The sequence below is a fragment of the Talpa occidentalis genome, unplaced genomic scaffold (assembly GCF_014898055.3).
Source record: "Talpa occidentalis isolate TD23 unplaced genomic scaffold, MPIMG_talOcc4v2.1 talOcc4.16, whole genome shotgun sequence".
NCBI lineage: Eukaryota > Metazoa > Chordata > Mammalia > Eulipotyphla > Talpidae > Talpa > Talpa occidentalis.
Genome location: NW_023601653.1, coordinates 30,333,823 through 30,356,474, shown reverse-complemented (window position 1 = coordinate 30,356,474; position 22,652 = coordinate 30,333,823). Strand labels below are relative to the sequence as shown.

Sequence of the window (22,652 nt, the reverse complement as noted above, 5' to 3'; positions counted from 1 at the left end):
TAGATTTCGGGGGGGAAATCTATAAGAATCTCTTTGGAGTTTTATATTAATTTCTTTAATATAAATCTTTCCACCATGGATATTCTAAGCTACCAATCTGAAAACACTAAACATAGAATTGGGAAGTTGTGTGTGCAATCGGCTCTCATGAGTCTTTATATTCCAGTGATACAACCACTTTCCACTGAAGAGCCGAAAGACTACATCTTTTCTGATGTAGTTTCTAGAAAATCCAGTTTTGAAATTATGCTTGTTTGTAATACTTTATAAAACCAAAGAGTTTGGGCCTCCCCAGTGGCACAGAGGTTGAGCGCTGGGTTGTGAAGCGGCCCGCAGCCTCTGCAGCGCCAGTTCGATCCCCGGCCACCAGGCGAGGGTCATGGCTGCAGACCTCTCCTGCCGCCTGCTGCTCCCCTCAGCTGTGCATTTCTGTCAGTCTGCCTGTTCTGCTCCCCGCTCTGGCTCTGGTGAATTCTCTCACCCTCCCCCGCTTCTGACTGTACCCAGTGCTTGTATAAATAAATAAATCTTAAAAAAAAAAAAAGAGAAAAAAAAAGAAAACCAAAGAGTCTTTTTATTAATCTTTTCAATGCTGCACTCTTTGATGTGATTTAGGTTTAAATGTGGCAATCAATTTTGCCTAATGAGAAACATAAAGATGTGAAGATTAGTAGACAATGACCGTATAAAGATTTGTTTCACGCAATTTGTCGGTAATGTTTCTATTTTACTGGATAAGTCTACAGTGCTCCCCATGAAAGTCCACCAGATGGCAGGCAGCAACCTAACAAATAAGGAAAATCTTCATTTCTGCAACACTGAATGATAATTTTTGAAGATGCTAATGGAAATAAAATGTTTATTTGTTAAACAACAAATGCAGCTGCATGTCTGAAGCCTGTATTGTACTCATATTTTTACCCATCTAGCCCACACCTGTCTAGTGGGTTCCAGAGGGCTCTATTCACTGAATTTTAACATGACAAAAAACACACTTCTCATCTCTTCTTCCCCACTACCTCCCCCTGCCCATCCCCACTTATCTTTCAGCCGTTCCTTCCAGTGTACAGCCCAGAAAAGTGGAAATCATCCTTGATAATTTCATTTTTCTTACCTTCCATTTCAAATCCATCAACAAATCCTATTGATCCTCATCTATCATCTTCGCTTAGAATCACTGCTATTATCTCCTATCTTGTCTCCCCTTCTATTCTCTGCATAGCAGACAAAGCATTGTTTAAAAATATATAAATTAGAACATGTTATTCTCCTGCCTAAATCCTTCAATGAATTCATCAACTTAAAGAAATTTTTTTTTCTTTTACTGTTAATGAACTCTTCCGCCCAACCTTAAAGCAATTAAGTTTTCTGTTTTGCCAGGAGGTGGTGGGTTGATGGTGATGCCCTGGAACTTGCAGGAGGTAGAATGTGCAAATTGAGAAGCCCCTCATCTTTCTCTCCATGTGAAGTCTTACATTTGAAATAATTCTGAAAATTCTGGAAAGTTGATTCTAGATATGAAGACAAAAAACAGTGCAGGCAAGAGCTTTTCTACATGAACAAGTATTGAGTTACAGATGATCAGGTTGGTGGACTTCAGCCTGTGACCTCGAAGGTGTGCGAAGATATAGAAGAGAAGCCAGAAGGTGCGAACTGAAATTCCAATGCCAGCTTATAAAAATTGACAGTTTTACCAGTTACATAAATAGAAAATATGATTGTCAAAGAAATAACAGTTTTATCTGGAAAAAAATAGATTATCACATCATCCATGTTTTTAAATCTATGGTTAAAATTATCTCTACGATCACTAGTTTTATTTCACCCAATTTTAAGGAACCCCGACTACATTGCATAAAGTCTTAAAAATGCAGTGTCACTGTGGTGATGGTGCACAGGTGCATCGGTGAAGGAAAATTCTATGGGGACTACACCTGGCGGGGGTAGGGGGGAAGCAAACATTGTTTAAAAATGAACTATGATGTAAAAAATAAAAAACTAAATCAATAAAAAATGCAGTCTCGGGCCTCCCTGGTGGCGCAGCGGTTGAGCGCTGGGTTGCGAAGCTGCCCGCAGCCTCTGCAGCGCCGGTTCAATCCCTGGCTGCCGGCGAGTGTCCCACATGGCGCGCAGACCTCTCCTGCTGCCCACTGCTCCCCTCAGCAGTGTACTTCGGTCCTTCTGCCTGCTCTGCTCCCCGCTCTGGCTCTGGTGAATTCTCTCACCCTCCCGCACTTCTGACTGTACCCAGTGCTTGTATAAATAAATAAATAAATGAATGAATGAATGAATAAATAAATAAATAAATCTTTAAAATAAATTTAAAAAATGCAGTCTCAACATTATTTCTATACCAAAAAAATGGTAAATTTTAAAATAAACTATGGTTTTATTGCTTATTATAGCAAAGTATTAGAATGAACTGGTAAATGTGAGCAGAAAAAAGGCAAAACAATAAACTGCAGGATCCCACTGGATATACTTGACTCTTAGCGCACCTGCAGAAAAGAAGAAAAGAAGCTGTTACTCTGTTGTCCTCAGGTTCATAATCTACTTGCCACCTTCCCTAGGAAAATCATCTACTTGATACCTCAGGGATGTTAAAAAGAGTTTAGGATCTTATTTTGAAGAACATCAATGTCTCAAGAGAAATTGTGATGGGAACTTCGTGCTGGTGATTAGATCTGAACACAATAATATTAAGTGCTTCTGAGTAGAAAATGTTGAGCTAAATCATTGGACCGACTCTTCAATGTTCTGATTATACTTGTGTAACAAGCCACCTAACTCAGTAGCATAGAAAAAAAGATTTTTTTTTTTTAATTATTCTCTCCCATGGCTCTGGGAACTGATGGGCTTGCTTAAGTCCAGTTACTTGTGTGTTTATGGTCAGACTGTGGTTGAGGTTGGAGTCATCTGGAGGTTTCCTAATTCACAAGTACAGGAGGATGTGGGCTGTTGGCTGGGACCTGTAAGGGTGGAGGGGAGCAATGGGTGGGGAGATTTGGACTAGAACATGTACACATGGCCTTTCTCTATGGCCTGGACTTTGCGTGATAACTGATTAGTATGGGAGCATAAAGATCTAGTCATTTTGGTGTAACCTGGGACAGTTCTGAAGGTCATCCCAGCTCGAGAATGCCCTGTGGTATATCATCCAATACTGTCATTGGGATGGCATCACAGCTCAACTTCTGTACACTCTGTTTCCTGACTCCTCTCCCCTTTCTTTTTCTTCCCTTCCCTTCCCTTCCCTTCCACAGGTGCAAATACCAAGATACTCCTTAATGAATGTTATTCATGCACACTAACTCAGTCTTAGAGCTGTTCCTGGGGAATCCAGTTTGCAACAATATGGGTACTGTAAATCCAGCAGGGAAGACTAGCTAGTGGGAGCTAAATGAACTACAAATATATGAAACCAATCAATGTTGGTGTCATAATTTCCATTTGGGTGCACTGATGCATTCTCTTGTGTAAATGCTTGAAAACAGTGGGAGTATGGGAAATTCATTATGGGTAATTATTTTGAAGTTCCTTGTATACAAGTACACTATGACTTTTAGATCATATATTTACTTGTGGGGTGTGTTTTGATAGCTAATGGAGATAAAGAGATAAAAAAAGAAGTTCCTTTATGCACAAACATATTCCCCACCCTCCACCCTTAGGATGGCCATCTAAGGTTGGTTGAAAGAGTTGTGGCATTCTCTAGAAATCTATTAAGAACTTAGTAACCAACACTGTCATTGGTCTTTTATAGACAAAATATCTATGTATGAAACAAAAAATTATTGGGACAGAACCAGAGCTTGGAGGGGCAGAGCTGACGGAAGGCACAGGAACCAGTGCACTCACTGCCTAGCCTAAGATTGGCTTGTTGGAAGATTCACATAATGACTTTAAGAAGTGTATAGGAAAATTTGAGAAGTGTATAGTGGCTTGAAAATCAACCAAAACTCAGAGCTTCAAAACCCATTTACTCTCAAATGTCAGCATGACTTACTCCATTTCTTTTAGATTTTCTTCAGGTATCATCAGGTCAAGAAGTTTCCATGACCATTCACGTTGCTTTAACTAGCACCACTTTCATGCTCCTCTTTTATACTGCTTTGCTTTTGCTCTATATTGCTTATCATCTGACAAAATTTTATGTATTTACTTGTTTATTGATTATCTCTCCCATTAGAATGTAATCTCTGGAAGGAAAAGGAATTTATCTATTTTGTTAATTACTGTATGCCAAGCAACAGGCAGTAGCATGACCTTAATAGATACTTATTGATTGAATGAATGAATGAATGAATGAATAAGCACTTCTTGAATAATCAACCTTTCTCCAATTTTCTATATTCAACAAGAAATTCCAAATTCTTGGAGAGATGGAAAGTATAGGCAGCAACTTTTACTGAATATTTCACAATTGACTTTTATTTTATATTTGTAAAATTAAAAAATAGATTGCTATCATAAAACAGGTAGAATAAAATCAATCATTCTGGTAAAAAGTCAAACATCCATACTCAAATTTTAGTAAATTGAGGAATCCTTTTCCATTGCTTCTCATAAAAGATAAGGTTATTTCCTCGTAGTACTTATTAGCTGGAAAACACTTTTAATTTGCTGTTGGAGATTTAATGTGGGTTAGTATCACACATTAGCATATGAACTTGCTCTTTCCAAATCAGTTCAAATGGGAACACTAATTTATTTGTGTGGTATATCAATGCTGTCCTAAAAACACTGAATACACAAGTAAGTATTAATAATAAGCTAAAAATGCATTGACACAGAGTATATTTCCAATGCACTAGGGTGACTTTTATATATGAAAGGTATAAATGTAATCACTTGAACCATTTTGCAAAAAAAAAAAAAAAAAAAAAACACTGCCAGTTGGAGAGGCATCTGTAGAATATAGGGTATGCCCAGTTCACCAGTTACCTGGGAACTACCCTCTTTTTCCATATTCTGGGAATTTGGATCTTGCTTTTCCAATCCATATAAAGTTACATTCTTCCTAAATTATGATACTCTTCTCCCCCTATCAGAGATAGACACACATACTAGGGACTGGGTCAATGAGACTCTCTTCCTGGAGATTGGAATATTGACCAAAGATTTCAACTGTCTTACACAGAGGAGATACACCTAGGAAGGAAATTGTTGTTGGCAATATTTTCTGCCCTGTGGACTAGAGAACAGAGACAGCCATTGCACAGGTGAGAGAAGAGTGGAGGCTTGGAAGAGAAGCAGAGAACTGAGACAGAGAACCTCATATTTCCCAGTAGAGCTCATGGTCTTGGTTCCAGTTGACACCAAGGTTCTAATGCATCTTTGCCCCTGAGTTCTGGGTGACAACATCATTCCTCATAATAAATTCCTTTTATCCCCTTTCATGTAGTTCAGATGAGTTTTTATCAGTTGCCAACAAAAGTTTTAACAAACATACTTTTCTTTAGTAAGGTTTATACTTATTAAGTCTCTTATTTTCTCTCTAATTACCCTCTGAAGATTATCAGAGAAGCAAGAGAAAGAGGTGCTCATTCTCCCCTTACAGAGAAGTAGCAGTTTCAGCAGCTTAAAGGTATTTTTCATAAAGGGTTGACTCATAGCATATGTTCACAAAAGTACCAGTCTTCATTTTCTGTTCAATTTGGGGATGCTTGTAAAAATGTATAATCCTGTGCTGTTTTGCTATTACAAATCTCTCTTTGAAATATATTTGCACAAAAGAGTGTTTTAAAGACAATCAGATATGAGGAGAGATTGTTGCTATGTCTTCTGAAAAGTTTCCTATGCCTTCTAACAGGCTGCTTTTCTAGTTGGCTATCTTAATAACTCACTTCCTTTGTAGTTGCATTAGGTGTTTGTGAGATTTCTTTGTTAAGCCAGAAGAAAAGTCTTAGAATGTCTGTTTCTTCCTTTGTGCACAGATGAATAGCACATCACAACTCAGTTTCTTTATTCAAAGAAATAGGCGAGAGCTTTTGTCTTAGTAACTGGGACCAGTCAAGGTTGCAACTACTTCCCATTTCGAACCCATTTATTAACTGATCCCTAATGCAGGTGGAAGTATTTGAATACTATTGGTTTTTATTTCCTATTACTTTCCCAAACAATATCAATGGATGAGGGTTTCTGTAGTGTAAACTTACCACTTAGCAGGCTCCTAGGAAACGGAGTAAGAGTGCTACTTCAAGGAAAAATAATCTGATTTTTGTGGTTTCCCAGGTGTAGGTTAAGGAAAAATATCAGGCTTTTCTGCCCTCCCTCCATTAGGATAGATGAGGGAACCCTGTGGTCCTGAATGCCTGCCTGATGGCGGGCACCTGAATTGGGTACACCTGGGCTCAGAGACTGAGTTTATAAGGGTGGCATCACAGGGACGCCAGGAGAAGCCGAGAGAAGAAGAAACAGAGAACCACGAGAAAAGCAGAGAGAATGCTGGAGAGCCCAGAAAGAGTGAAGACTTGCTGGGGGCGCTGGGAGGCCTGCCAGCGCCCCCAGCACTCCTGCCTGCTGTGTACCTGGTAAATCCCAATAAAAGCCTACAAAAGCCACTGAGGGCTCCAGGACTCCTCCTTTACCTGGTCTGCTGGATCAGAAAACCTGCTTAGTGTCCTGTCCTGCCCCTACACCAGGGAAACAAAACACTCCCTATAAGATCATTTTGTGAGGAAATTTGGGACATGTTCACATAATGTTGATTTTATTTGGTGTCTTGATTGGCACCTCCTAAATTTTATAAATGTAACTGGTTCCTGATACATAGTCCAGATCTGGGCAACACAAAATGAAGGGAGTTATCAAGTTGCTGGTGAATTGGGGCCTTATCTCTAATGAAACTGGTCCAGGGTACCCTTAAAAGAATGTATTATCAAATTGTTCACTTTTCTTTTTGGACCATGTTTATCTAAACAATGGATTATGCCTTGAATTTTCATTGTTACTCTTGGTCCATATTGGATCATCTACCTATCGCCTAAGGCTGACAAAACCGTTGTAATGCAGATGGCCCTTGACTTATGATGGTTTAACTTACAGCTGTTCACTTTATGATGGTGCAAAAGCCATCTGCACTCAATTGAAGCCATATTCAAATTTTGAACTTTGATCTGCTCCCAGATTAGTGAAATGTAGTGTGTTGATCTGGTGAAACTGGACTGTGACAGAGATGACAAGGGTAAGCAACTGATACTCTATAGGGTACTGTACTGCCAGTATTTTTAGATACTGTGTAGAGACAGGAATGACCACTGAGCAGGTTTTCTAGGATCCAGCAGACCGGGTAAAGGAGGAGTCAGAGTCCTCAGTGGCTTTTTGCGGGTCTTTTATTGGGATTTACCGGGCACACAGCAGGCAAAGGTGCTGGGGGGCCAGGAGGCTGACAGGCCTCCCGGCCCCCAGCAAGTCTTCACTCTATCTGGGCTCTCCGGTGATCTCTGCTTCCGCTCTCGGCTTCTGCTACTTCTTTCTCGGCTTCTCTTTCTGCTTCTCCTCGGATTCTACTGCTGGCATCCCCATGACACCGCCCTTAAAAAAGCACAGTTTTAGCCCAGGTGAATCCCATCTACCTCTGCCCACACCCTATTCCAGGTGCCCGCCCTCAGGCATGCATTCAGGACCGCAAGGATCCATCATCTATCCTGATGGCAGGAGGGCAGAAAAGCCTGACATCTTTCCTTACCCTACAGACTGTGTTTTCTGTTTTCAATGCTTCATACTTTCTTCAGCCCACTCTGCTTTCAGTGGTGTATGTACATTAATGGTGAGAACAGATATAGCCATTCTAGTTTTCACCTTTAGTACAGTACCCAATAAATTACATGAGATAGTAAATACTTTATTATAAAATGGGCTTTATGCTATATTATTATGCCCAACTGTAGCCTAATGAGCATATGTAAGGTAAGGTAGGCATGGGTTTATCTGTCAAGGAACACCTGTATATGTGGGGACACCTTAGTACCCAAAGGTAATCTGATTCACAAACTCTAACTTCTTTATCATCTTTCTGTTCACATGGAAAACTCACTTTTCCTGATTTAGGAAGTGAGATATTTCTTCATTGTATTTCTAGGTTAATTGTTGGGTTCAGAATTAAATTTATGGAAGCAAAACAATAGTAAGTATTCATCATGGTATAATATGAAATTACTATCAATTTCAAGTCTTCATACTTCTTTCCTGTAGGACTTTCGGGTCCTGAGGAAGATGGAATTCCTATGTAAGCTCTTTTTCCAAGGTTCCCAAGATAAAGCAAGAAGATTAGCAACCTCTCCCCAACCTGACTTACATCCCATGAGTGTGTTTAATTGTGGACACACACACGCATCCATTTTCTACATGACATACTATGATTAGCTCTTCAAAAGTTACATGTACAAACTTCTCCTGTTTTCAGTTCTTTCCCTCATGTCTTCCCAGTCCTTGTTTGTTTGTTTTTTTTCTTATATACCTGTTCCAGTTACAATTGCTCTGTAACAAACCTCCAACTTATGATATCAAAAAAACAATCATATTATTATTACTTATGGTTTCTATGGGTCAGACTCAGGGATTCTCACGCTGGCGAAGTCAGATAGTGACTGAAGCTATAACAGCAGATGGGAGCAGGGAGCATGGAAGACTCAGCAGCATGGGGCTGGATGGGGATTCCTCTCTTTGTAGCCTCAGAGTTTCCCCACATGGTCTTTCTGCATGAGTTATTTTGGGTGTTCTCATAGCATGATAACTTCAGGATCTGGGGATTTAGAATGATTTCAGGATTTATTTGGCAGTTCAGTCCTACAAAAGAGAATGTTTCAGCCAGGAAGACAGAAGTTGAATCACCTTCAATGTTTTAATTTCAGTCATAGTGTCACTTCCACTGTATACGACTGAATAATAAACAAGTCACAAGCCTGCCCAGATCTGCTATCCCACTACCTTTTGCCCTCAGTTAGTACTTAGGTAATAATGGAGGCATAATCCCTAAGAAACCTCCAAAATCATTTAGTAAGTACAATCCTCTATCTGATGCTAGGGCTAATTATTCTCTAAATTGTTTTCCTATTATTTACATTGACTTTTGTGTCAAACTTCAATCTACTTTAAAAGTGAGAACAATAACAAATTTTTCACACTCTCTTATTTTCAATAATAATGCTTTTGCAACAACTACCCCAGTAATAGAACAATAATTATTTTCAAGTTTTTGATGGCTTAAATGAAACAGGAAAACCACACACATGATGAAAAACAATAACATAACCCATCCTATAAGTAAGTGCTGAAGGAAAGGGTAGCATATGGAATGGTTAGTCAGACACCTCCACTGGGTGGTGTGGGCTTTAAGAGTAGCTCAGTTGGGGAGATAAGATGGAGAGGGCATTCATTCAGAGATGGAACACATGGATTCTTTCTAGCAAAGAAAGTCCTTCATACGTATGGTATCAAATTTCACGATGTAAGCAATGTATTTGCAAGTGTTTTATTACAGATCAATTTCATAAGCCTCCTCTCCTTCAGTTGTAAATGATACAGTAAGTGTGATATGGGCATTTTAAAACTAGGGAGCAAAATAAGGTTATAATAGGAAAAGAACTGAGCCTGACAGTTCCTGGTTCTGGTCACCAGATGGCATGTGTGTAACTTAGTTGCCAACTGGAACAAAGGGCAGAAATAGATATTCAGGATCACGGCAGCCTTTGGGTAAATGTATGGGAAAGCAGTGCTGTTTATATTTCAGACCTTTATAAAGACTGGCTCTTTATATTTTGATCTGTCTTAGCTTTCTAAATTGCTCACTGCTAAAAGTGAGGAACACTTAGAGGTATAACTAAAAGCTGCACTGAAACTTTCTGTGCCTTAGTTTCCTCCCTGTAAATGGGTATAATAATGATGTCTACCTCACCGGATAATTGTGCGCAACAGTGAGATACTGCACGTAAATGCAATAGTATCGATTACAGAGTCATTGCCCAGCAAATGTCAGTTATTACAATTGCACAATGATCATGAGATTCAGAGCAGCCACATATAATATCAACAGGTAATAGTGGAGGTACAATTGGATAGAATGCCCACCAACCTGGTAACTCAGACTCTCTAGCATTAAAATATCCACAGAACAAATGGAGACACCAAAAAGGCGGGGGGAGGAAGGGGAGAGCAAAGTGGGAAGGGGAACAATGGACTCTGGTGGGGAACTCTGGGTGCCTTGGTCGAGTGGTAACATACATCTGAAAAGGTATGAACCTATACTTGTCAATCATACACAGTGCTATGAATCAAATGTTGGTTACTTCAATAAAAATATTTTTTAATCCACAGAACAGAACTGTAAGGAAATAATCAGTTTATGTTGGTAAAATGACTCTACTTTAGAAAGCATATCACTTTAAAAGTTCATTGAAATGTTGTTTCTCTGAGTATCGCTTAGAGTTTATGCATACTTTGTTGAGTTTTTCAGAGAGGTGCTCTATCAGTATTACAAAGCTAGACAAACTATTTTGGTTTATTCCTTAGGGAAGAAGTGTCAGTCCCTACCCTTTTTAGTTCTGCCAAGATATGGGTCTGCTCAGCTTTATGATTTCATTTCTACCCTACCTAGAAGGCCACTCAAGAAAGAGGCTAGAATGAGACTTGATCTAAGCTTGATATTCAGTGGGCCAGAGGGGAACTCCAGAACTTGCTCAGTCATAAAGCTACATTTTCTGTTCCTAGCTTTTGACTCTGAGAGTTCAGGTCTTAGATCATAGCTTCTACCCATCTTTCTGCTTTTCATGTCACGTTTTCCTGGGAATGTGAAGCAGTGCTGGCCCCCACCTAGGGACTTGGCATTCTACCTTGTTAAGGTAGTCAACACACTTATCCATTTTTCCCCTTCTTATCCTATACTCAAATTGGACCTCTTAACCTCAGATGCTGATGAAAGTCTGCTTCAAACCCTATAGGTCCCTCTGGAACAACTACAACTGCCTTTCTGACCAGAACTCCTAGTGAAGGAGAAGTAACAATTGTCATACCTCCTCTTGGATGTGGACCCCAGTACAGATGAACTCAGAGTTCCCAACATTTTAGACACTATCATTTGGACTACTGATCAGGCCTGCAAAGGCTGGTCAAGCAGCTGGGTTAGCCTTCCCTTGTCCTGCCCACACCCATTGTTACCATGCTCTCCTTCCTTCTCTACTGAATCAGAAAACCTCACTTACAGTTGACAAGAAGGAAAGACTGGAAAGGAAAGAGAGAAAAGCAGATACGCAGTGATGAGGCATGATAAGAATACTTTTGGCAAAAAAAAAAAAGAATTGATTGGGATTACATACAGGAAATAATAGTCTTCATCATAAAATGTAGACATTTATTCCTAATTCTAAAATTTTATTCAATAAAAATTTTGTCTAAATGTAATATGGGAGAACAGGGACCTTTCTTCGGTAGAGACTGCTTGAAACCGGCAGAAGGCTCCCAGAGGAGCCAGAGGTGAGCTGGGAGGCTCGCCCATGCCACGCCCCTTCTGGCCTGCAGTCCTAGCCCAGAGGGGAGCGGCACCCACCACCAGGGTAGACTGGGCATGCAGGGGAGTGCGTCCCCGCATCAGCATTTTAGAACAGGGACCTTTCTTCAGTAAAGACTACTTGAAACCTGCAGAAGGGTCCCAGAGGAGCCAGAGGTGAGCTGGGAAGTTCGCCCAAGATGCTGGCCAGTACCAGCAACACAGTGTCCCAAAGAATACGGCAAATTAGAAAACAGGCAGTAGGGAGTAGAAAAACCACATGCAACCCAGCAACTCCTCAGGAAAAAAGCACACCACAAAAAGAAAACCACCTACCAGATTGCAACGACAGTAATTTGGAGGAACTTCTGAGCCTTCCAGAAAGAGAATTTAAAATTTCCGTGATTAAAAAACTGATAGAAGTCATAAAGGAAAACAATAATAAGGGGAAAATAATTAATGATCAGAAGAATGAAATTGAGTCCCTAAAGAGGGAAGTAAAAGAAATGCAGGAGATCAAAGAATTAATGGAGGAGCTAAAGAACTCTGGAAAAAGCAATGAAAGCAGAATAGATGAAATGGAAGTACGAATAGGTACTCTTGAAGACACAGAAATAAAAAGAACTAAAACAGAAAAGGAAAGAGAAGTACGAAGGAAAAAGACTGAAGAAAGACTTCGGGAACTATCTGACTCCATGAGGAAAGGAAATATAAGAGTTATAGAAATACCAGAAGGAGAGGAGAGAGATGTAGGAACAGAGAAAATATTCAAGGAAATAATTGAAGAGAACTTCCTAAACGTGAAGAAGGAGCTGAAAATTGATATACAAGAAGCAAGAAGAACACCAAACTACCATGACAAAAGGAAAAATACAGCAAGACACATAATAGTAAAGCTCCTAAGAATCCAAGACAAGGAAAAAATAATGAAGCTGACAAAAGGGAAAAAACAGATAACATTCAAAGGAAAACCAATCAGACTGACATCAGACTTCTCCGAAGAAACACTACGGGCAAGGAGAGAGTGGAGGGACATAGTCAACAGACTCCAAGAAAACAGATGCCAACCAAGAATTCTCTATCCCACAAAGCTCTCCTTCCTCTATGAAGAAAGAATAAGGACCTTCCCAGACAAACAGAAACTCTGGAATTTCATTATGACTAAACCCCCACTCCAAAAAATACTACAAGGAGTCCTAAAGCCAGAACCTCAGAGGGACAAATAACAAGAAAAGAAGACCAAAAAAAAAAAGTTATTAAAAGAATAAATAAATAAAATCAAAGGAAAGACAAACACAATGGCAAATACAGATGCTAACATATCAATATTAACTCTAAATGTAAATGGACTAAACTCTTCAATGAAAAGACACAGAGTCACAGGTTGGATGAAGAAACAAAACCCAACCTTTTGCTGTCTCCAGGAAACACATTTAGCTACAAAACATAAAAATAGGGCCTCCCCGGTGGCGCAGCGGTTGAGCGCTGGGTTGCAAAGCTGCCCGCGGCCTCTGCGGCGCCGGTTCGATCCCCGGCTGCTCCCCGGCCACCAGAGGAGGGTCCCACATGGCGTGCAGACCTCTCCTGCCGCCCGCTGCTCCCCTCAGCAGTGTACTTCGGTCCTTCTGCCTGCTCTGCTCCCCGCTCTGGCTCTGGTGAATTCTCTCACCCTCCCGCGCTTCTGACTGTACCCAGTGCATGTATAAACAAAACAAACAAACAAACCAGCAAACAAATAAATAAATAAAAGCATGCCTCTATTAAAAAAAAAAAAAAAAAAAAAAAAAAAAAAAAAAAACATAAAAATAGACTCAAAGTTAAAGGATGGAAAACAATCCTACAAGCAAATGGACCAAAAAAGAAAGCAGGAACAGCTATACTTATATCAGATAAAACAGATTTCAAACTCAAAAAGATAAAAAGATACCCCAACGGTCACTACATTATGATCAAGGGGACAATACTTCAAGAAGAAATAACACTCATTGACATATATTCACCAAACGAAGGAGCACCAAAATATATCAGACAACTATTGTCATCTTTGAAAACAGACATCAGAGAAAACACATACGTAGTGGGAGACTTCAACACACCACTATCAACAATGGATAGATCAATGAGATAAAAAATAAGTAAAGACTCTAAAGCTCTGAATAAGGCTCTGGAGAGCTTGGGCTTAACAGACATCTATAGAACACTAAACCCAAAAAAATCTGAGTACACATTTTTCTCAAGCATACATGGATCATTCTCCAGGATCGATCACATACTGGGACACAAGACAAACATCAACAGATACACCAAGATTGAAATCATACCAACCATCTTTTCTGACCATAAAGGCATCAAACTAGAAATAAAACATAAAAAGAAGGCAAGGTACTCTCCTACCTCATGGAGATTGAAACCCACACTACTGGAAGACCACTGGACTAATGAGGAGATCAAAGAAGAAATTAAAAAATTCTTTGAATTGAGTGACAAGGAGGACACAAATTTCCTAAATGTATGGGATGCAGCAAAAGCAGTAATAAGAGGAAAATATATAGCAATAGAAGCTCACATCAAGAAACAAGAAAGAACTCAAAGAAACAACCTAATCTCGAAGCTCAAAGATCTAGAAAAAGAACAACAAAAAAAATCCAAAACCAGTAGAAGAAAAGAAATAATAAAAACCAAAGCAGAAATAAATGAAATCGAAATTTAAAAAAAAAAAAAAAAACAATCCAAAAGATCAATGAAACCAAGAGCTGGTTCTTCGGAAAAAAAAAAAAAAAATAGACAAACTCCTAGCCAGGCTCACAAAGGAAAAAAGGGAGAAAGCACAAATAAACAGGATCATAAATGAAAGAGAAGAAATCACAACGGACATAGCAGAAATCAAAAGAATAATCAGTAACTACTATGAACAGTTATATGGAAACAAGTTCGACAATCTAGAGGAGATGGACAAATTGCTACAACTCTACAATCACCCAAAGCTAGATAAAGAAGAAATGGAACACCTAAACAGACCAATTACAAGCAGTGAAATTGAAATGGTAATCAAAAACCTCCCCAAAAACAAAAGCCCAAGACTTGATGGATTTACAAATGAATCTACCAAACATTCAGAAATGAATTAGTGCCTATCCTTCACAAACTCTTCCAAAAAATTGAGAAGGAAGGGACAATACCAAACATGTTCTATGAAGCCTACATTACACTAATACCAAAACCGAACAAGGACAACACAAAAAAGGAAAACTACAGGCCAATCTCCCTAATGAACACTGATGCAAAAATCCTCAATACAATTTTAGCTATCAGAATCCAACAATGTATCCATAAGATAATTCACCACGACCAAGTAGGATTCATTCCAGGGACACAAGGATGGTTCAACATCTGAAAATCAGTCAACGTTATCCAACACATCAACAAAAAGAAATATAAAAACCATATGATAATATCAATAGATGCCGAGAAAGCTTTCGACAAATTGCAACACCCATTCATGATAAAAGCCCTTGAAATTCTTGGGATACAAGGAACATAATTCAACATCATAAAGGCCATATATGACAAGCCAACAGCCAGTATCATTCTCAACGGCGAAAAGCTGAAAGCATTTCCATTAAGATCTGGAACAAGACAAGGATGTCCACTGTCACCACTGCTTTTCAATATAATACTGGAAGTCCTAGCCAGAGCAATAAGACAAGAAAAAGACATACAAGGAATCCAAATAGGAAAAGAAGAAGTCAAACTATCACTATTTGCAGATGATATGATAATATACATAGAGAACCCCAAAAACTCCACAGAAAAACTAATTCAACTAATCAATCAGTTCAGTAAAGTGGCAGGATACAAAATCAACACACAAAAGTCAGTAGCCTTCCTATACACAAACAATAAATCTGAAGAAGAAGAAATAAAAAAAAAAATCCCTTTTATTATCAAAAGAAAAAAAATCAAATACTTGGTAATAAATCTTACAAAAGAGGTAAAGGACCTATACAAAGAAAACTTTAAAACACTGTTAAAAGAAATAGAAGAAGATAGAAAGAAATGGAAAGACATCCCCTGCTCATAGCCATCCTACCAAAAGCAATATACAGATTCAATGCTATTCCAATCAAAATTTCAATGTCATTCTTCAAAGAAATAGAACAATTATTGATGAAATTCATATGGAATCACCAAAAACCCCGAATAGCCAAAGCTCTCCTGAAAAAAAAAAAGAAGGGAATGGAGGCATCACACTCCCAAAGTTCAAACTATACTACAAAGCCATAATCATCAAAACTGCATGGTATTGGAACAAGAACAGACACACAGACCAATGGAATCAAATAGAAAATCCAGAAATAAACCCACAGATTTATGGTCAACTAATCTTTGACAAAGGAGCAAAGAATCTTTGCATTGGAGCAAAGAAAATTTGTTCAATAAATGGTGCTGGGAAAACTGGGTCGCTACATGCAAAAGAATGAAGGTTGACTACTACCTCACACCATACACAAAAACCAACTCAAAATGGATTAAAGAACTAGACATAAGACCTGAAACCATAAAATACATAGAAGGAAATATAGGCGAAACACTACATGATATGCACATCAAAGACATCTTCACAGCCACATCTCCCAAAGCAGTGATAGTGAAGGCAAAGATCAACAGTTGGGACTACATCCAATTAAAGAGCTTCTGCACAGCAAAAGAGACAATAACAAAAACAAAGAGAAACCCCACCAACTGGGAGAACATTTTTGCACACAACACTAATGATAAAGGACTGATTACAAAATCTGCAAAGAGCTGATAAGACTCAACAACAACAAAGAAAATAATCCAGTCAAAAAATGGGCAGAAGAACTAAAATGAAACTTCTCTGAAGAGGAAATGCAAATGGCCAACAGGCATATGAAAAAATGTTCAACATCACTTGTAATCAGGGAAATGCAAATCAAAACTACCATGAGATACCATCTTACACCAGTGAGAATGGCACAGATTAATAAAAGTAGCAATAACAAATGTTGGCAAGGTTGTGGAGAAAAAGGAACTCTCCTGCACTGTTGGTGGGAGTGCAAACTGGTCCAACCACTATGGAGAGCTGTGTGGAGATTTCTGGACCTACTAAACATAGAGCTTCCATATGATCCAGCAATTCCACTCCTAGGTATTTACCCAAAGGACACAGAAACATCAATTCCAAAGAGCACCTGCACCCCTATGTTTATAGCAGCACTATTTACAATAGCTAAGGTTTGGAAATAACTTAAATGCCCAAAAATAGATGACTGGATCAAGAAGATGTGGTACATATACACCATGGAATATTACTCAGCTTTCAAAAAAGATAAACACATGCAATTTGCAGCAACATGGATGGCGCTGGAAGGAATCATGCTCAGCAAAATAAGCCAGAAAGAAAAAGAAAAATACTGGATGGTCTCACTCATAGCAGGAATCTAGAAAACTTAAATAAGGGACCAGGAAAATGAATAACTATAAGAAAGTGAAAATCAAAATCAACAAACAACTGTGAACCAGAGACACTCTATGGGGAGTGAAGGGTGGGAAGGGGAGTTATTGGGGTCAAAATAAGGGGGTTACAATTGTATGGGGAATATAAAAATAAAATTTATAAAATAAATAAATAAATGTAATATGGTATCCTAGGTCAAATCGTGGAATAGAATATTAGTGACTATTAGTTAAATATTGAGAAATATTAGTGAAAAAATGAGAATTGAGTAAAGTTTGGAAGTAGTTAATAGGAATATACAAATGTTGGTTTCTTCATTTTTCCAAATGTACTATGGTGATATGTCAACTGCAAGCTGAACGGAATCTATTTTCTCTGCAACTGTTTCAGAAATCATAAACTTATAAGAAATAAAATGTTTCTTTAAAAATAAATAAATAAATAAATCTTTTAATTTCACATTGCAGTAGCTCTTTTGTCATATGACTGCTTTTATGCATTCTGCTTACCTTAGTTAAGCCATGCATTTGCTGTGGCTCTTATTCTGTCAGATGTTTTACTTATTAAAAACAAAAATGTAGCAAAGAAAAAAAAAGAATACTTTTGGCTTCAGAGATGTAAATGCAATGCATAGGAAATGGAAAATAAACAAAGCAATTCTGATATTTTAACATGAGAGGGGAAACAATTTCATAGAAGCAAAATGGAAATAACATGGAATGTAGCTTTCCCATTTATAGGTTATACGACTTTCTGCAAGCTCAAGCTCTCTGAGGTTCAGCTTCCTCATGCATAAAGCAGGTTATACATGCAGGGCGTACAGGTTATTAAAGCAGGTTACACATGTTTTGAGGATTAAATGAGATAATGCACGCAACAATTCTTTTTTGAGGTGGTCTTGTCCTTCTGATGACCGATGTGTAGATGAACAGCTGAAAACTAATACCCTGATTGGATTTGGCACAATGTTAACTTTTGCTTTGATCTTTTATCAGGGACCTCAGATTCAATGATTCACTGGGAGGAATTTTAGGACTAAGGATATAGTCATACTCACAACCATGATTTATTATAGCAAAGCACATGAAGCCAAACTAGCAAAGGAAAAAGCATATCGGAAAATGTCCAGAGCAAACCTGGCACAAACCTCCGCCGGTCCTCACACAGGATGTGGTCTCTTTCCCCAGCAACATGTTGCGACAGTAAGTATAAAAATGCTGCCGACCAGGAAGTTCATTAAAGAATAAGCACCCAGACTTTTACTGTAAGCAGCCTCTCTGAGGCATGTATCAAAATTCCAGACTTCCAGAAGGAAAGCAGATGCTCAGCATAAACCATGATGCTTGTACAATTTAGGCAGAGTGAGTCACTTTTATCAGTTCTGGGAAGGGTGGGAACCCTCCCGAAATTTCATTTCCCAAATGCCAGCCAAGGGTCAACCATGTACTGAGCAGCTAGTCCTGTTATATTAAGTCTTATCCAAGGGTTTATCTATGCGGTTTTTCTATTGTTTTTCTTAGTTGCCATCCTTAAAAATTAAAAACTTTATTCCATATTTTTAACACCTAAAAATTTGGATATTGCAGTAACAGATCCATATTTCCACATGATAACAACTGATAGTAACTTTTAGGCAATGCTTAAATTTCCTTATATTCATCTGAGTCTCGACCACTGTCAATAGTCTTTCCCCCACTAAGAGCCAACTGTCATTTAATGTGTTGATTTTATGACTCTGGCCATGGCCTACTTTAACCAGAGTTCAACTGACTACCTGCCAGTTGAAGACAAGGGAAAAAAGCAAGCCTGTGGAGTATCACTGAGTCATGATAATTAACAATAATGCAAAGGGTCATGTTCAAAAACTCTTGCTGTTGAACCTGGATACAGACTCTTCTCTGGGGTTTCCTAATACATTAATTTCTTATAGATATTCTTGGATTGACTACTGCTTGGATTGACTATTGCTTTTGACAATACTTTTATTGCTTTATACAATACAGCTCTAGATTTAAGTTAACTTGAAACAGACTTTGTTACAACACACCTAGAGATTTTTTTTTAAGATTTATTTTTTATTTTTATTTATTTATTTATTTGATTTATTTATACAAGCACTGGGGTACAGTCAGAAGTGCGGGAGGGTGAGAGAATTCACCAGAGCCAGAGTGGGGAGCAGAACAGGCAGAAGGACTGAAGTACACTACTGAGGGGAGCAGCGGGCGGCAGGAGAGGTCTGTGTGCCCTGTGGGACCCTCCTCCGGTGGCCGGGGAGCAGCGGGGGATTGAACCGGTGCTGCAGAGGCTGCGGGCAGCTTCGCAACCCAGCGCTCAACCGCTGTGCCACCGGGGAGGCCCCACACCTAGATATTATTGATTGGAATACTGAATGACAATACAAATAAAATATTACATATGTCATCAGTTAGTATTTTGTAAATTGAAGTTATTATTATCACTGCAAAAACTCATTAGAGTGGACTAAAATATGTCCACTCGATCTTCTATGTATCAATGTATCTACTTATTTACTAACTCACTAAATCTTTACTGAATGCTGACTATGTAGTAAGATATGCTAGATAACAAAATTAAATTTCATCTTTGTATCCTAGCATCTAGAAAAGTACCAGACATGGAGTTTGGATCAATAAATGTTTCCTGACTTCATAAAGTTCATCAATAAGCAGATCTAGAAACCCAAGGAGAAAATTAATAAAAATAATTTTGCTCAGTATAAATTTTTGTTCAGTATGAACACGCTTAGTTGGAGAAAATGGACTTGATATTTTTGCAGGACTATACTGCATGCCACCTAACCAGAGAGATGTTCTAGATGCTGCTTTTCTAATTCCACTTACAAAACTGAACAGAGGCAAGTTACAGAGGAGGAACTGCTACTATTCCAATGTTTGTTGAAGTGTCCATTTTACTCACAGCAGAGAATATAGAAATTTCTTTACTTTCTCCCTGTGATCATTTTATTCTTCAAAGACTGAGGAAGCAATTAGGGGAACATATATTGCAGATATCATTTATATTAATAAGGAAAAACTGATTAGTAAAGAATGCAGAAGCTACAGGAACATTAGGAAAAAGAGAGAGTGTTGTTTTAGAGTTGGACAGAGAGTAGAGTCTGAATTTGTTAGTAACTGACACAGAGGTGGGGGAGATTAGGTAAGGGGTTGGTACAGTAGGCCAAATGAGAGATGTTAATAGTTTAGATCAAAGTGATAGCAGTAGCACTGGCTAAAAGTGGTAAGATTCTGCATATATTTTGAAGGTAGTGAGTTAGAAGACTGGGAATAGTGAGAAAAAGAACTAAGGATAACTGAGATTTTGGAGTACAGGAGTTGCTATTTACTGAGATGGACAGGAATGGGATTGCAGGAGAATAGGAGTCCCATTGTAGAAATATTAAGTTTCAGATACTGATTGTGATTTAAAGTGGAGATGTTGCCAGAGAATTGATATATACGCCTGGACTTTGGTGAAAGATCTTAGTTGGAGAGTTATCAGTATGTAGGTGGTATTTTTAAAGCCATGATAATGGATGAAAAGACTGAACGAGAGAAAGGATAGAAGATAAGAGTTCCGAGAATGAGGTACTTCGATGCTTAGATGTCAGGGTGATAACAAGGGATGGGCAAAGGAGACAGGAGGTTGAAAAGAAATGGTCAGTGAGACAGGAAGCAATCTAGGGGAATGAGATCTCATGGAATCAAAGAGAATAAAGTGCTTCAAGAGGGCAAAAGATCACTATCTCTTGGGAAGGGCACAAGGGAAAATAAGGACTGAACTTTGGGCTCAACCACTGGAGGACTTGATATGATCAGTTTAAATGGTGTAAAGATACAGAAAGCCCTAAAGGAGATTATTCAACAGAGAATGAGAAGAAAAGAATTTGGAGACTACAATTATTAAACAAGAAGACACACAGTTTATTTCTATGTGCTTTTCAATAAAAAGGAGCAGAGAAGTAGGACAAGAGCTAAAAAAGAATAGCAAGAGAAGGATTTCTTTTAATAAGAGAAATATATGTGTTTGGTAGAAGATCCAATGAAGAAAGGAAACTAATGGAGTAGGGGAGTGAAGGCAGAAATGAAGGAGCAATGTTGTTGAGGAGACATACAAAAACAACAGATGTCTACTGCAAAAGCATATGGGAGACTGCAGAAAAACAGGCTTCTAAAATCCCAGAGGAAAGATAACTATGGTTTTATGGCCAACATCATTAAAAATGGACATGTCAAGAAGAATAAGGCGTGTCGGGGTGGGGGGATTCTGATGGAGTGAAAGATTCTGGCTTGAACCTCAGTTTTGATAACCATTAGCATTAACCGTATGTGCAGCATCGGGGCATGAGTCATCCTTTATTGTGTGTGATTGGAAAAGGTGAGAGAGCTTCCTCATTATTTCCACTTTTTTCTACTTTCTGAAAGTTTTAGAATGAGTATTACTTTTTTTAAAAAAAGATTTATTTATTTATGCATACATGACCTGGGGTGCAGGCCAGAGGTGCGGGGGTGAGAATATTCACCAGAGAGTGGGGAGCAGAACAGGCAGATCTACTGAAATACACTGCTGAGGGGGAGAAGCGGGCGAGACATGAGAGGTCTGCTATGCCATGTGGGTTACCTCCCTGGCCAGGGATCGAACTTGCACTGCAGTGGCTACAGATAGTTTCATAGTGCTGTGCTACATCTTAACCCCTTGTACCACCGGGGAGGCCCCAGAATGAGTATTACTTTTTACTTTAAAAAGTCTTAAAGGGGCTCCTCGGTGGCCTAGGGGTTAAATTTCAGCGCTATCACTGCTAAGGCCTGAATTCAATCCCTGACCAGGGACCTAACCCACATATGGAGCAGCAGACCTCTCCTGTCTTGTCTGCTACTCCCCTTCAAAGTGCATTTCAGTAAATCTGCCTGTCCTGTTCCCCATTCTGGTGAATCCTCTCACCCCTCTCCCCTCCCCACCAACACACACCTCTGGCCTACACCTAGGTTCTTCTACATCAAAAATAAAAATAAAGAAATAAATGAAAAAGTCTTAACATTTTATTGAAAAATAAGGAATTAAATTTTAACACACATAAAAGATTCAGTAAGAGTTCAACTTGATACTTTAGATGATGCCAAGGCCACAGTTCCAGATGAATTATGTCCTAAGGAACTGAGACAACAGATGTGATGGTGAGACAACAGTTGAGTCCTGAAGGCATGATGGAGAACAAGAAAATTGCTAATAAGTTATATCTAGTGATTTTCACAGTTTATAAAGAAACTTTATATGCCTCACATTAGTCACTATTATCTGTTAGACATTGTGCTAGACTAGGAGTTGACAAATTATAGCTTACAAGTCACTTTCAACCCGCTGTCTGTTTTTGTGTTAAGAATAGTAACTTAAATGGCTTTTAAAAAGCCTTAAAAAATATTTCATGACATGTAAAAATCACATGAAAATCAAATTTAGTGTCAATAACTAAAGTTTCATTTGAACACCGCCATGCTTATTTGTTTGTTGTCTGTGGTTGACTTTTTGACTCATGCAGAGCTAGGTAGTTGTGTCAGAGACATATGGCCTGCAAAGCCTAAAATATTTACTAGTTAGACTTCTACTATTAAAAAAGCCACCATTTTGCTGGGAAAACTGGGTCGCTACATGCAAAAGAATGAAGTTTGACTA

At 38.7% G+C, this 22,652-nt stretch overlaps 1 long non-coding RNA gene across 3 annotated transcripts in view; it reads right to left on the bottom strand.

Annotated features, from left to right (window-relative positions):
- Positions 1 to 2,370: 2,370 nt before the first annotated feature.
- The window catches only part of LOC119247483 (uncharacterized), an 85,890-nt gene continuing 65,608 nt past the window's right edge, over positions 2,371 to 22,652 (bottom strand). For all 3 annotated transcript variants that reach the window (XR_005125765.2, XR_005125767.2, XR_008552197.1), the window contains one exon: positions 2,371 to 2,498. This is a non-coding gene — a long non-coding RNA (uncharacterized LOC119247483). The remainder of the gene's footprint in view (positions 2,499 to 22,652) is intronic.